This window comes from Numenius arquata, chromosome 6, assembly GCF_964106895.1.
Source record: "Numenius arquata chromosome 6, bNumArq3.hap1.1, whole genome shotgun sequence".
NCBI classification, from domain to species: domain Eukaryota; kingdom Metazoa; phylum Chordata; class Aves; order Charadriiformes; family Scolopacidae; genus Numenius; species Numenius arquata.
In genome coordinates this window covers 21968228-21981703 of record NC_133581.1, presented here as the reverse complement: position 1 = coordinate 21981703, position 13476 = coordinate 21968228, and the positions used below count along the sequence as shown (strand labels likewise).

At 34.9% G+C, this 13476-nt stretch overlaps 1 protein-coding gene across 1 annotated transcript in view; it reads left to right on the top strand.

Moving 5' to 3' along the window:
* SBF2 (SET binding factor 2) overlaps window positions 1-13476 on the top strand; it is a 272334-nt gene that overhangs the window by 51720 nt on the left and 207138 nt on the right. The gene's annotated exons all lie outside the window — the stretch shown is intronic.

Here is a 13476-nt window from a genome sequence, read left to right as displayed (position 1 = left end):
GATGGCCTCTAGGAAATGTTGCAATAGAAGTCTTTGTACTGTGGGACAAAATCAGCTGCAGAGAGCAAAGACACAGACTCTTCACTGAGTTTATTACACAGATATAGCAAGCTTTTACCAGTGTGATACCTTGCAGCCAATGCTCAGCTCACTTACTTAGTCATAACGTGCCATTGGCCATGTGTTGTCTTCTCCAGAGAAGAGAGGGGAGGGGATCTTGGTGCTTACTGCTTGCTCTCTGGTGTAGCGGAGGTTTATGTTATTCACTGTGTGCTGGTGTACGCGACTGGTTGCTCGTTTTCTTCAACAGTGTGGTTTTCGTTTCTTCATAGTCAAGCATAAGCCATATGTTTTGGGGGGATGTCATACATTAATTACTGGTGTAAGCATTGTTTGTGATACACGTGACGGATAGTTACAGTGTTTGTGGTACGCTTGCATAATACTACATTTGGCAATGTAGTGCTGTGCTGAAACAGTGGAAGCTCCTGCTTTCTCTCAAGTGTTTCTACTACTGTTACAACATTATACCACTCTGTATAGCAATTGCTGTTTGCTCTAGCTGGTAATCCTCTGCTTAATGCATGCCTAGCCAGCATGTGCTTGATGACTGCTGACTGAGTTCAGATAAGTGGCTTTTTAATATGCTACACACAGTTGTAGCTCATTAGAGGAGAAATAAACTTTGATGCCAAGGCTTAGGGAAGTTTTCTTTTTTTAACCACTCCGTTGGGGTTGAACTATGTGGTTTGATCTTGCCTTAAACGACTGCAAGAGTTTGAGTTGTACTGAGATGTTTTGTCATACAAATCTTCCTTACCTATTTCAAAGAAAGTAATGTGTCTGACTTCCAGTGAAGTTTTGAAATAAATGATCAGAGCTTCTCTTAAAGCAGTGAAGCTTCTTAAGTGATATATCTGTACCCAAATGTCATTTCCCATTCAAGTTTAATTGTAGGATGTTAACACTACAAGAAACACCTTTCTAAAAGATTTTTTTTTTCTTGATTGAACAAAATATTATTTTTGTATCAGTTCTCAAATGGCTCATTAGGCAAAGCCGTGAAGACTTTAAACTTTCCAAGTAAAATGAAATCTGATGACTTAAAAGTTAAGAACATCTATTCAGCCAGTTGGCAAAATTAGTGAAATTTTCATTTGTTTCCCAAATGCGGTAATAAAATTTCAATTCATTAAGATTGTGGAGTTAGAGATGATGCAAAGAGCAAGTACTAAAGTAAATTACTTACAAAACTCAGATTTTGGCAGGATGTTTTTTTCAGTTTTGGGTGAGGGTAACATGAATCAACATTAATCATGGTTCATGGAAATGAAATAAGAAAAGATGTGTTATGGTTTTCTGTTTGTCACCTTAAGAGGAGCTTTAGTATCATTGAGAGTAATAGGCAAACCTGGCGGGAGGGATGAGAGAGAGAAAGAAGGTAAGAATAGAGTAGTTGACATAAATGTATATGAGAATGAAGGTAGATATATTTATGAATATAATTTAGTTTTATGAGTAATTTGAGTTAAAATCCTCTTAAGTGTTCTTCCTCTCCTTTGAGTGAAGGATCTTTATGGAATTATATGGTTTCTCGAAAAACGTGTTAAGCTGTCTTCACTGTGTTTTCATGAAGGAAAAAAAAAGGCCAAAGCTTTTCATGCTCAGTGATAGGATTGAAGGGAGATTTGATTTTTGAGTCTTCTGTCAAAAGTTAGTCCTTCTGCCATGAATCGTGGAGATCTTTGGCTGATAATTGGTGAAGATCTCACCGCTCTTCCCTCCCCATCCGCCCCCCGCTCTGTTGTAAAGGGAATTATTTTCCTGTGAATTTGGACATTTGGATTTTTTTTAAGTTTTTTTTTTGCCAAATAATATAGGTTGAATCAGATAATTTGTCTTGGCATCTAGTGGGTGATATGGTCTGATAGTTGTTTCCTATTCATGTTGTTAATGGCATTTTATGAGACAAGGTTGGGGGGAAATAGTGGCAAAGACCTATGCCCACTCCCATACCCCAAGCTTTAATACGTTAAAGGAAAATGACTGTTTGGATCCCTTGTGGTCTCCATAGCTTTTAGAGATGCCGCTAGTCCAAGCTCCAGCCAAAAACTAATAGACACAATCCTCTGAGACTTCTGTGGAAGGCTCTTCTCTTTCCCCAAGCCTGCATGTCCCCCACATCTCTGGGCTTTAATTCATGTGATCAGATTTCTGCAACATAAATTAAGACAATGTAGGGAGTGGAGTTGTGCAGGTAATTTTAAAGTTAAATAATAAAAAAACGGCAGATAATATTTTTCATTTTATTGCACACAGTTTTGAAAAATGGGCTAACATGGGTAAAACTGTGCCTAACGGACCTGCCCTTGGCTGAGTGAAAAGGGATCATTTTGAGAACATCTAGGAGTTATCTAGGAAAGATGATGTCCCTATTTCAACGTTTAGCCTTGACTATATTTGTAGCTTTGTTAATTTGACACAAATATGTAGAGAATTGCGTAATTATAAAATGTAATTGCAGCTTGAACTTTACTTAAGAGTGTTGTATTTGGTGTCTATATATTCTGTATTAAAGGATTAGGAGTTACTTAAACTGTTTCTATTGTTATGAGTGTAGTGTGTTAGCTATGTTCTGGTCTTGTTTAACAAACACATAAGTTATGGAATAAACACATTGTCTGAAATTAAACAGAAATATCCTTTATGAAATTTTATTGAAGTCCAGTGTTTTAGTTTGTCTTGTTAAATAAATTGTGTGTCTTCTGGTTGTCAGTGGTAGAGCAAAGCCATGAGTCTCTGTTGAGGGAAAGATACTGTCAGTAGGTCTCGGTCATTGTATCTTCTTAGAGCTTCTACGTGTCTGCATCTCACCAAATTACCTGAAGAGATTTTTTTTAATCTTACACTCTTTGCATTTGCCATTTCTCTAATGGCTTCGCAGCTTTTAACTTTTTTGTTTATAAATGAATACAGAAACTTTGATAAGTTTCTGCAAAGTGCTGTGAAACATATCTGAAGTTTTTTGTAGTGGATTATTGATCATTACAGTAGCTAGTAAGGGCCCTAGAACTTTTTAATACCATTTGTTGAATTGTGTGATGTAACTGAGAATAAGGTATGATATTTGTTAATATTATATATCATACATATTGACTGATACTTCAAAAGCAGTAAGATGCTCATCTTCCATTTGCTGGAAACTTTCGTGGGCTATTCAAGAGGAACAAAAGAAACATTTTTTTTTTTTTTTTTTTTTTTTTTTAATTTCAGCTTGGAATCTGAGCATCTTCAGTTTACTGGCAAACAGCAGTCCATCTGCAGTTTATTGACAAATACAAGTCAAAGTGAGGTTCCTCAGTAAGCTGACTTTGAGGATTAAATAGATATTTATACTCATTCTTAAAGTTAATAAAGTATTTGGCTCAGAAAAACATCTAAGTCATTGGTTTTCAGAAGAATGCGGAAATCATGAAACATACTAATCTGATAGTTGCCTGTTGTGATACTTTAAATGAATATGCTTGGGTATCCTCCACAGTCTGTCTGTCTCAGACAAGTTATTTCAGCTTTACACAGATACAGCTTAAGTTTAAAAATAACCCTCTAAAATCAGCTGAGACATACAGAGCAGTTTAAAATTAGGATAATCAAACTTGTTGTTCTTGCTTGTAGAAAGAATCCTGTGTTGTTGAATGTTAGCTTTTATATTTCTGCATATTTTTCTTACTTATAATCCAGTTTTAATTCTGCTGTATACCTTTCTAGACATAACTAGTTATACATCAAAGGAGGAAGCTTTGGTATGTAATATTACAATGTAAACTCATTTTTGTCCCAGAGCTAAATTAGCTAAAGTAAATGTCATCTGCATTACTCAGCGTTGGGAGGCTAATTTTAATTAGGCCAATGAAAGTCATACCTAGAAACAGATACGTTGTCTTAGGTTTAAACTAGATATAATGTGTTTGTGCAGATCGTGAGTAGCAGGGAAGAAAATTTTCCACTATAATCTGTAATGATGTTAGTAGTAGTAGTGTCATGAATTAGTAATTTTCAAGTATGTGCAAGTATAGAAATGAACATACATTTCTAGACAAGTTAATCACCTTATCCAAATAATTACTTAAATTATAAAATTTAATTGTAAATTTTAAAAACTGTTACTTAATACAATCCTTTGAAGATAGTATCATAACACATGTAAGCTAAGAAATGCTTCTGAAGCAAGGCTGTATGTGTCCCTTTGAGATCCCATAGGATGCCTGCTTCCTCCCAGCAGAGGAGGAGTTCGTGTTGTTGGAATGATCGTATTCCTCCTTTGTGTAGAGCCTTATCTTTGCTGTAAATCTTAGCATTTCTGCACCTTTGAGCAACTTCAGATATGAACTTTTAAATAGATGTGAAGTATGTCTTTTATGAAATTCAACTTTCAAATTCCAACTAACCTGAGACATGAAGAAAAAAAAAAAAAAGAAATCAAATGACAGTAGAGAGTGGTATTTATGTATTTTCAAAGTACATCTGTATTTTGACCAACCTTAGTCTTTTGACAGAACCCAACTGTGTAGTCCTGTACAGATTTCCACTGTGTGACGATATACGTAACTTATGAGTGACAGCTATACCTCTGAGATCTTAAGTGAATATACACTGCTGTTGGAGCTTCACAATTGGGTCAGGGAGAAGAATTGAAAAATATTTAATTCAATATTACATTGAAAAATAGAATTTCTGTCAGTTGGCTGAAGACATTTTTAAAGTCAGTCAGATTTTAAAGTAGTGAACTCCTAAACTTTTAGAGATTCCCAATACAGAATCTCTGAAAATCATTACAGATGCTGGGAAAAGTAATAGTTTTAAAATTCCAGTGCTAATCATGTAGTATTATTTTTGTTTTACCCCTGTGGTGTGTGGCATCTTTTCTAGAAAAAAATCTGATACTCGAACATTTCACTACTTACTTTAAATAAGACATAAGAGACAAACTGGGTTGCAGATTAGCCAGTTAAAGTCTGAAGTGATTAAAGTTTTAAGGAGGTTAATCTTTAAAAGCTTCAGTCTTAGCTAGCTGATCTGTAAGCCAATTTTTCTGCAACAGTAATGCTTTTAAGGATCCGAGTAAAGGGTTGTCTACAGCATCCCTTTAACCTTCAGTGCACTCGGTCAGCTGCAGAGATTTTGCTTTTGTGAGTTTTTTTTTTCTTTGTCCCCTCAAACTTCTTTTACCTCTAAAGAATCATTGCGTATGTAATTATTTAATGAACAACTGCATGACAGACCTCAGTGAAGCACTTAAATGCATTGTGTTCTTTCATTTTCATTATATTGCAGCGCAGGTGCTTTCGGCAGTTAGTAGAAAACAGATGATAGCAAAAGTACAGCTAACTTTATGGGAGTTACATTGTGGACTCAGTTTGTATTCCTTTAACTTGTCTATATTAGCCTCCAGTGGAAATCTTAGAGTACCATAAATGTGGTGTATTTTATAGTAATGTCTCTGCTGTGCTGTAAAATAGTTATATTCTGTTTTTAGAATCCCACTGCTTTTACTGAATGGATATTAACTCTTGGATTTTGTACACTAATGGAGTAAAATAATTTTATATTGAAAGCTAAGGACTTAAAAGTAGTCTTTGTGTAGCAAAACTTGGTCTTACTTGACTAAATACTGTGAAAGGGTGTAATTAATATGTTTTATCTATTTTTTTGTTTTATTTTCAAACAAAAGAAAAAGGTAAGTGGAACACTTTATAATGCAGTCAACATTATTAGTAAAAATGGTAAAATATTGAAGTGACACTTGTTTGGAATTTCAACTCTGTAATTTTCCATGGAGATTATTAAAAATAATGTATCGAAGTCTGACCTTTCTTATAACTATCAAAGTGTTTTAAGATGCCTTCTCCCCCCCAAAGATTTTTTAAGTTAAATTATTTTCAAATCTTCTGGAGGAGAAAGCCATTTTTATAAGCTTTCTTAAGAAGTACACAGGTTTTTAGAATCATAGAATGATTTGGGGTGGTTTTCTTTATTTTTGGTATTTGTCATCTCCACAAGTAATCCTTGGTAGCCTAAGATGGTCTTTTCCACCTAAGCTTTGTGTGTGATTCAGTCTATGTATTACCTCTTCATAAGTTTTTCTCATCTTCTTTAAAAATTGGAGGAAAGACTGCAACACAGACGTTTCTGTAAGTCTCTGCTTGTGGGGTTTTTGCTTAACAGTCAAGCAGGAGAGATTCTGAGACCCGCTGTTGAGTCATGTGGTTTTACAGCATTTACAAAACTCTGTGAGCATCTTGGTATTTTCAGCTTATAACTAACAGACTCATCTGTGAGAAGTCATCTGGAGACCCTGCTTTTCCAGAAGGTCCTGAAATGTTTATTATTATATGTTTTTTGGTGTTCCTTGTTTAAAAAAAAAAACCACAACAAAAAACAAAACAAGTACCCTCCCCCCGCCCCCAAACAGCTCCATATGCAAAGACAGAGATAATGAAGGTATTCACTGAATGTAGTGATGGAAATGTGATTATGCTTCATTTAAATATTGTTACAATGTTGGAACCATATCAGTATCATCATTCCTACTCTTTGAGTTACCTCTCCTGCAGGTATGTGAGAATAATCTGTAGTTCTTCCCCTCAGCAGCTCTGTCTGCCTGTGTCCAGCCGATCTAGGATTCTCACACAGTTGTGGCATTTTTCTCTCCCCATGTGCTTCTCTGAGATCTGAAAATCTGCAGGATTATGGGGCATTCTTTGTGCTCTCCAGTTTCACAGGATACAAGACTAGAGTGTATAATACCCTTGGAACAAATGGTTTTGTTGCTGGTATGTTTCACTAAAGGTTTTTTCCCTATCAGTTTATTCTATTATCTGTATGTACTCAGTGTGAACACATAAACGTTTTTCATGTTTATTTAGAGGAGCTAAGAAATGGTCTAGACTAAAAAGGGAAAGCAACATATATCTCAAACACATCATTTGAAAATGGGTTATATGTCTAGAAACTAAAAACGAAGAGTGGAAATCCTATTATATTTAATTTTTTTAGAGGAAAAATTATGGGAAAATTTTTAATTTTTAATTCTTTTCAGCTTTATTTTCCTTGAAAATAAAATATTAAAATCATTATGGATGTGCTTTGTCTTTATGCATAAATGTTTTTTTATGTTTGAAAGTTAACTTGGATGAACAGAATAGATTACCTTAAAGGACTGTATGTTTTTGAATAGCTGAACACAGTCTTAACATCAGAAGAGGTTCTTTATTCTAAGTGAACTATTCCGCTTTGGAGTAATTATAATTGAAAATTATTTCAGAATAATTCTATATGAAGACAAATCGTACAAGTTTGGAATGCAAGCAGCAAAAGAGAAATTTTTCCAGAAAGGCACAAACCAGTATACACTTGTAAGTCAGTTAAAAGTACTGTACGTGCCATACCTTCTGAGTTTACAGCACTGTTTTGATGTCCCAAATACAGAGAAATAACTAGAGATGTATTGATGTGCACTGTAACATTCAGATCTGTTATTATAGAAAACTACTATTTTCCAATTGTTTCTTGTGTCGTACGCAGGTGACTGTCCTTGTCAAGTTAGTATATAGTTGTACAGGTGTTGGCATTTCACCATTCTTCATCTTGGCAAACCAGAGTGGTGTATCTTGAGCTAAGCGTGAATCAAGGAAGTTTAGCTTTTAAAAAAGTAAACGCTATCCTGAGATGGCCAGAGGGTAGACATGAGAAGACTTTGGATTAATAGAAGGAAGAGAGTAAACTGTCTTCCTTGTCCTTTGAGAACAAGGTGAGTAATAAGGAATAGATACTATAGCAAAGATTTGGTGTAAACAGTAGGAAATGTTTAAATAGGTGGAGCTCACTCTACTTAGAATTAAATTATTGAGCAGTATTATTTTTTTTTTTTAATGCCAGATACATATGAGGAATGACTTGTGTGAGGCTAACAGTGCAGCATGAAAAGGCGAACAACTTGCATATTCTCCTGAGGTTCTTTTTAGATTTGTAAATCTGAAAATCTAAGGTTTTGGCTGTCTATCTGCCTGCTTGTTTGCTCCTATGCAGAGACAAATGGTAGTAACTCATTGGGAAGACACCAAACTGAGACACTGGAGTGGTGACGAGTGAAGAAATCTGTGCAGATTACCCAGAGAGATGAGATCTGGTCTTTAGGCATGATTTTCAGGTGTTTGTCCTTGCTTGTAACTACAGCAAGCATTTTCTTAAAGTTCTTTTTGTCACTGTCGCATCAGGTTCCCGTAATTATCAGAGAGGAAGAGAGAAAATGAAACTTGGACAAATGTAACAATCCAGTAGGGCACTGAAGTGAAGTACCTCAGAACCACTTACCAATTTATTGTTTCAAATTCCCATGTTTTGTTTCAGCTCATTATTACAGATAACTGTTTTCAGCCCTCTGTAAGAAATTGGAACTTCTTTTATGCTTGAAGTACTGTAATTTTGACAATTTTTTGACTGAAGTTTCTGGGGGTTTTTGTTTGGTTGGTTTGGTTTTTCTGTGTGTTTGTGCGGGGAGCTGAGAATTTGTGTGGTTTTGGAGAGCCAGGAAGCAAGACTGTTGTCTATTGAATTTATAACTATATATCCAGTTGTCACAAAGCTATCCTTTCTAGGGTTGTGTGAAGGAGCAGAAAGGCAGATAATGTGCATCTAATCAAATACAGTCTATTGGGCTGAATACAAGATTGTGAAATTTGAACTGGGTCATTGGATGTGTTCTGGGAATCCAGAAATAATTTATCAGTGAAGTTGATTCCTATGACTATAAATCAGTTTGGAATGTTTTCTAATAGTTCAAGAAAACAGACTAATGGAAAATAAAGGCTATTTTATGTTTTTCTGCACAAATTTATTAATGGCTTCTGTTTTGTTAAAGCTGATACTTTTCATGCTAAGAATTTCTAATAGGTAGGACTTGTAAATCATTATATTCCCCCAGCCCCCCAATTTGACCAACTTTTTGATTTGTACTCTTCATAGAAATTTTGTCATGTTTGCAGGTTGCTTCTGCTGGCTTAAATCATCTCAACGGTTTTAAAGCTTGACTTCTTAAACTTGAAAACTTTTGTGATGTATGTATACAGTATAAGTACTTACTCCTAATATGTTATAGAAGTTGTGTCCTAGTTGTGTTCATTTAAAAAAAAAAAAAAAAAAAACAATATAAAGGAAAAAAAGAATGTTTCTAATTTGTAGATTTGTATAATTCCTGGTTTTCCTTTCTGGACTCCATACAGGGCAGAGCACCCGGGTGGTTTAGACGTACACCTGGCACAAACACTCTTGCAGGCTTGGGGAGAAAGTGGCTGATTTCAGTGGTTCCATGTTTGAGAGTGCTCCATGCAGAGTCCTAGGGAAAGGACTTAGAGGCTTATTTCCAATTTTTTTCAAAGGCAGCATGTTGCCCTCAAGCACCATCACTAACTTAAGTGTCAAAAGGAGTTGAATTTATAAATCCTGAGGCTGGGGGTGTTGGATTATTTGTTTATAAAGCAAAGACTACTTAATACTGTTTCAGTACAGCATGTTGATGCCATCTTTTGACTAATTGCATGGAATTGGCAAAACCACTTTCAGATCTTTCAGTTTTTACTGTACAGACTTCTTAGACTCTTTTGGCTATTTCCTAATAACATGTAGCATATTGTTTTCTTTTATACAAAACCTAATATTTTTAGATGGAAAGGAAAAGTTTATGAATGAACTTGGAAGTTAGAAGATATAAAAGGGAACTAGGCTATTTAGATGCCACTCTTCCTCCTGTATTATTCTATAGTAATTTATGATATGGGTCTGATACCCTGATTTTAGTAATTTGTAAATTATTTGTGAGAATTTTAATGAAGAAATGTCCTTATTTTAAGTAAAGGTCAATAAATAGTAATTTTATGGAATTTGATTTTGATTATAGTAAAGTAAAAGAGCAAAGAAATAATCTACATTTATATGCAAAATACAATTTGTGTTAAGAGGAAGAAGAAAAATATGAATTTATTCAGATCTGTTTTCCAAGTGCTTATTTTAGGGCTAGTCACTGATGAAGAATTTTTTGTCCTTGTATTGAAATCCTCCTGAGTGGGGATCTGCCATAAGCATGGCTTCTTATAGAGAATTCTGAGTATGGCACCAGTATTGTGGAACCAATGATTTTGTCAGCAGTTTACCTGGATTTGTCTGAGCAAAACTTTTATTCTTTCTCTGTCTTCATTGCTCTGTGAATGTCAGAAATAAACTGATGCAGCCCAAAACCTTTTGAATTTGCAAATTTCTAAGATGAGTGTGTTAATGCTGCAATCTGATCCTTGAGGTGTTATAGCCTTATTTAATGTTGCTAAGAGAGAGCTCCTTCAGGTGTGTTTGGTTGCAGTGTCTTTATGTTTTTCAGGGATATGCTGTCATAGGATCATTTGAGCAGGTGCTTTCATTTAGCTGTAACGGACACCAGGATAAACTATAAAGGAGTTTTATTTCTATATCAGCAATAGCCTAATAAACTGAGCATTTGAACTGGCCTCTAGTATGGATCTCTGAAGCCCAAACTTTCACGGATTTGGAGATAAGGCAGTTCAGGCTTTAGTTGCAGTTAATGCTACTTGTATGATGATCCCTTTATGGTTTGTAGTTCTTTCCCAGCCTGCAACTCATGAAATCTGAGCTGCTGAGTGAACCTGGGCAAAGAGGAAGAACATTGGTACCCAGATCTTCTTTTGAATGGCTTTTGGAACTTATGCTTAAGAGCTTCCCTAACCAAATATCACAAATCTTGCAGGTTTTAATGCAAGCTGAGAACATAGGACATGACATTTCCTATCACCTTGTGTACAATGTCCCAACTGTCTTTGTTTTGATACTACTCTTACTGTTACCAGAGTTCTGTACAATTTACAGATTGTTTCTGTATCTATCTTATTTGTTTGTTTCTTGTAGCTACTGTGTTTTCCCTTGGGGGTTAAAAAAAAAAAAAAAAGGGTAGACTCTGAAATGTCACCTAAGCTCTGCATGTTTCCCTAGCATAAAAATATTGATATTGCAGTACATATCTCCATTTTGTGTGACTTCAAGAAAAAGAAGAAACAAACAAAACCTTAAACACCAACACCCCCTCCCCATCTTTTTGGATTTGTGTATCTAACTGAGGTCCTACTGATGTCTTTGAAGAAACTTTTCTGTCCAGGTTATGTCATATAGGTGTCCTCAGACTACTTGCTCTTTTTTTCCTTGCACTGGCTGGTGCCTTAAAACATGATTTCTCACGAAGATTATTTATGTCAACAAAAGGAGATATGAAAAACAGATCACACACAGATACTGAACAAGTTTTCAGTTATTCTCAAGTAAAAAATGTCTGTCTTCTTTTTTGTTAAAAGTAAGCATATTCTGACTGGAATCTTTGCCAAGTTATTTGAGCTAAAGCAACCAGTATATACATAAAATCAGGAATAAAACAATTTTAATATAATAAATAACGTGTAATAACACCCCCCACCCCCAAATAAAATGATCTGTTGTTTTGCTGAGCTGCTAATATTCCTGTTGTCATTCTGCAATGAATTGTGGGGAATTTAATATAAGAACTGGCTTTAACTTCTGCTCCCTTCCACCCCCCATGTCTTCAGAACTTAAAGTTTTATCCCTTTAGCTAAGTAAAGGCAGTTAAACCCAAATCCATTCTAGTGTGTCTCTAAAACAAACTGGCGGGACAAGGTCAGATTATGTAATTACTTCGTGCAGATTGAGGCATTATATTACCCCAGACTATAATCAGGCAAACATGCTTTTAGTATTAAAAAAGCCCAGTGCAATTATGACTTTGGTTATGCTTTGTCTTAGGTTTACCTGTGAGCTAAAAGTGCAGGAAACATTCTTTTATTCTGAAAAATATAAATAAGTACAAAACTTCGGTCTGAGAGAATATCTGCTTTGGAAATTTACTGAAAAATCCATGTTATAATGTAGTATTTTAAAACCAAGCAATATTCCCGTTCTGTAAATGGCATACACAAAATCAACCTCACTTCATTTTTAACTGCATTGTTTCCTTTTCCACATACGTTACAGCATGTGGAAAAGAGAGATGTTCATTAAATCATAGCTTATAAGCTTAGAATGAAGAATGAATTAGATTTAATATCAAAATAGTGGGATAAGAAGTGAGTACTAAAATTACAGTGTGCATTTGTGACCTCAATGTTTTTAACATTCTTTGAATACCAGATTTGTCTAGTTCTCGGCATCACCTCATGATTATTTGCTATAACTGCATACCAGAAAAGCTTATTTCACAATGATTTTCCTTCATTCTGGCCCAGTAATATACTTGTAGAGACTTGTTGGCATTTGCAATTTTTAAGATTTGTTAGACTATTTTCATATCTGTTTCATGTCTTCTATATTGAATCTGATCTCCTTTTCCCAAATAACAGAGGAATTGGCAAGACCTCTCAAAAAGTGGGTGTGGAATACATTCTCCCCTGACCCCCAATTTAGATATTTTGCTCGTATGACCAATGTGTCCTAGCAGCAGCAATATCTATATGAGAAGCTTTTGAGCATCTACAGCGGGTTATCACATTTGCACCAAGTAACAAAAATTGCTTGGAAAAAATCACTTGTTGCTGGTTTTGGTTATGGCTGCATTATTTATATAAGGATGTCTTCAAAGTTTTCTATTTTAAAATTCAAGATTTTTTTCTAGTTCCATTTTAATCAATATTGTTACTTAGAAAATGACAAAACCCCATCCTTTTATCTGAACGTCTTTCATCTAAAAGATTAGCAGCATTTCCAACTGTGTAGTTGGAAAACTGTTTGGTAATATTATAATAAATTAGTATCTACAATTTTCTTTGTTCTTGGGTAATACAACTGAGAAAAATTCACATGAATTGGGCAACTGTTTCCAATTATATAACCAAAGAGATATTAAATGGATGGAAATCCATTAAATAACAATCGTTTTGTCAAGTTTGATCAAGCTTGAAAGATTGTTGATGTTAGTTTTTTGTAATAGTATGCCTCAGCTGAAGAGAGTAAGTAGTTGAGTTATTTTGAGTATGCCTGAGAAAGCTTATTGCAGTAATAAATTCTTTGGAGTCATATGTGATAAATATTTAAATACATTTCAGTTGGGTTTAAGATGAAGGCATATCAGCATTAGATTTTGTTTATTCTGGCTGCCAGAAACGTAATTTTGTTTGTGTTTTGTGTGGCAAAGGCTAAGTAGTTAGTGTTCAGTCAAATGTTCAATTATATGTTTTTCTGAAATGTTTCAGTTTACTTCCAAGCCGAATAATAAAATAATTAAGAAAAATGTAATTGAATGTCGCATTTGTGTGCTGACTTTGGCTTTAGACTGCAAGTAGTACAGTGCTGTTGTGGGAGAGTTTGGCTAAAACCACTTAGCTCCTCTGTCCCTGAGTTCAGACTGTGAAG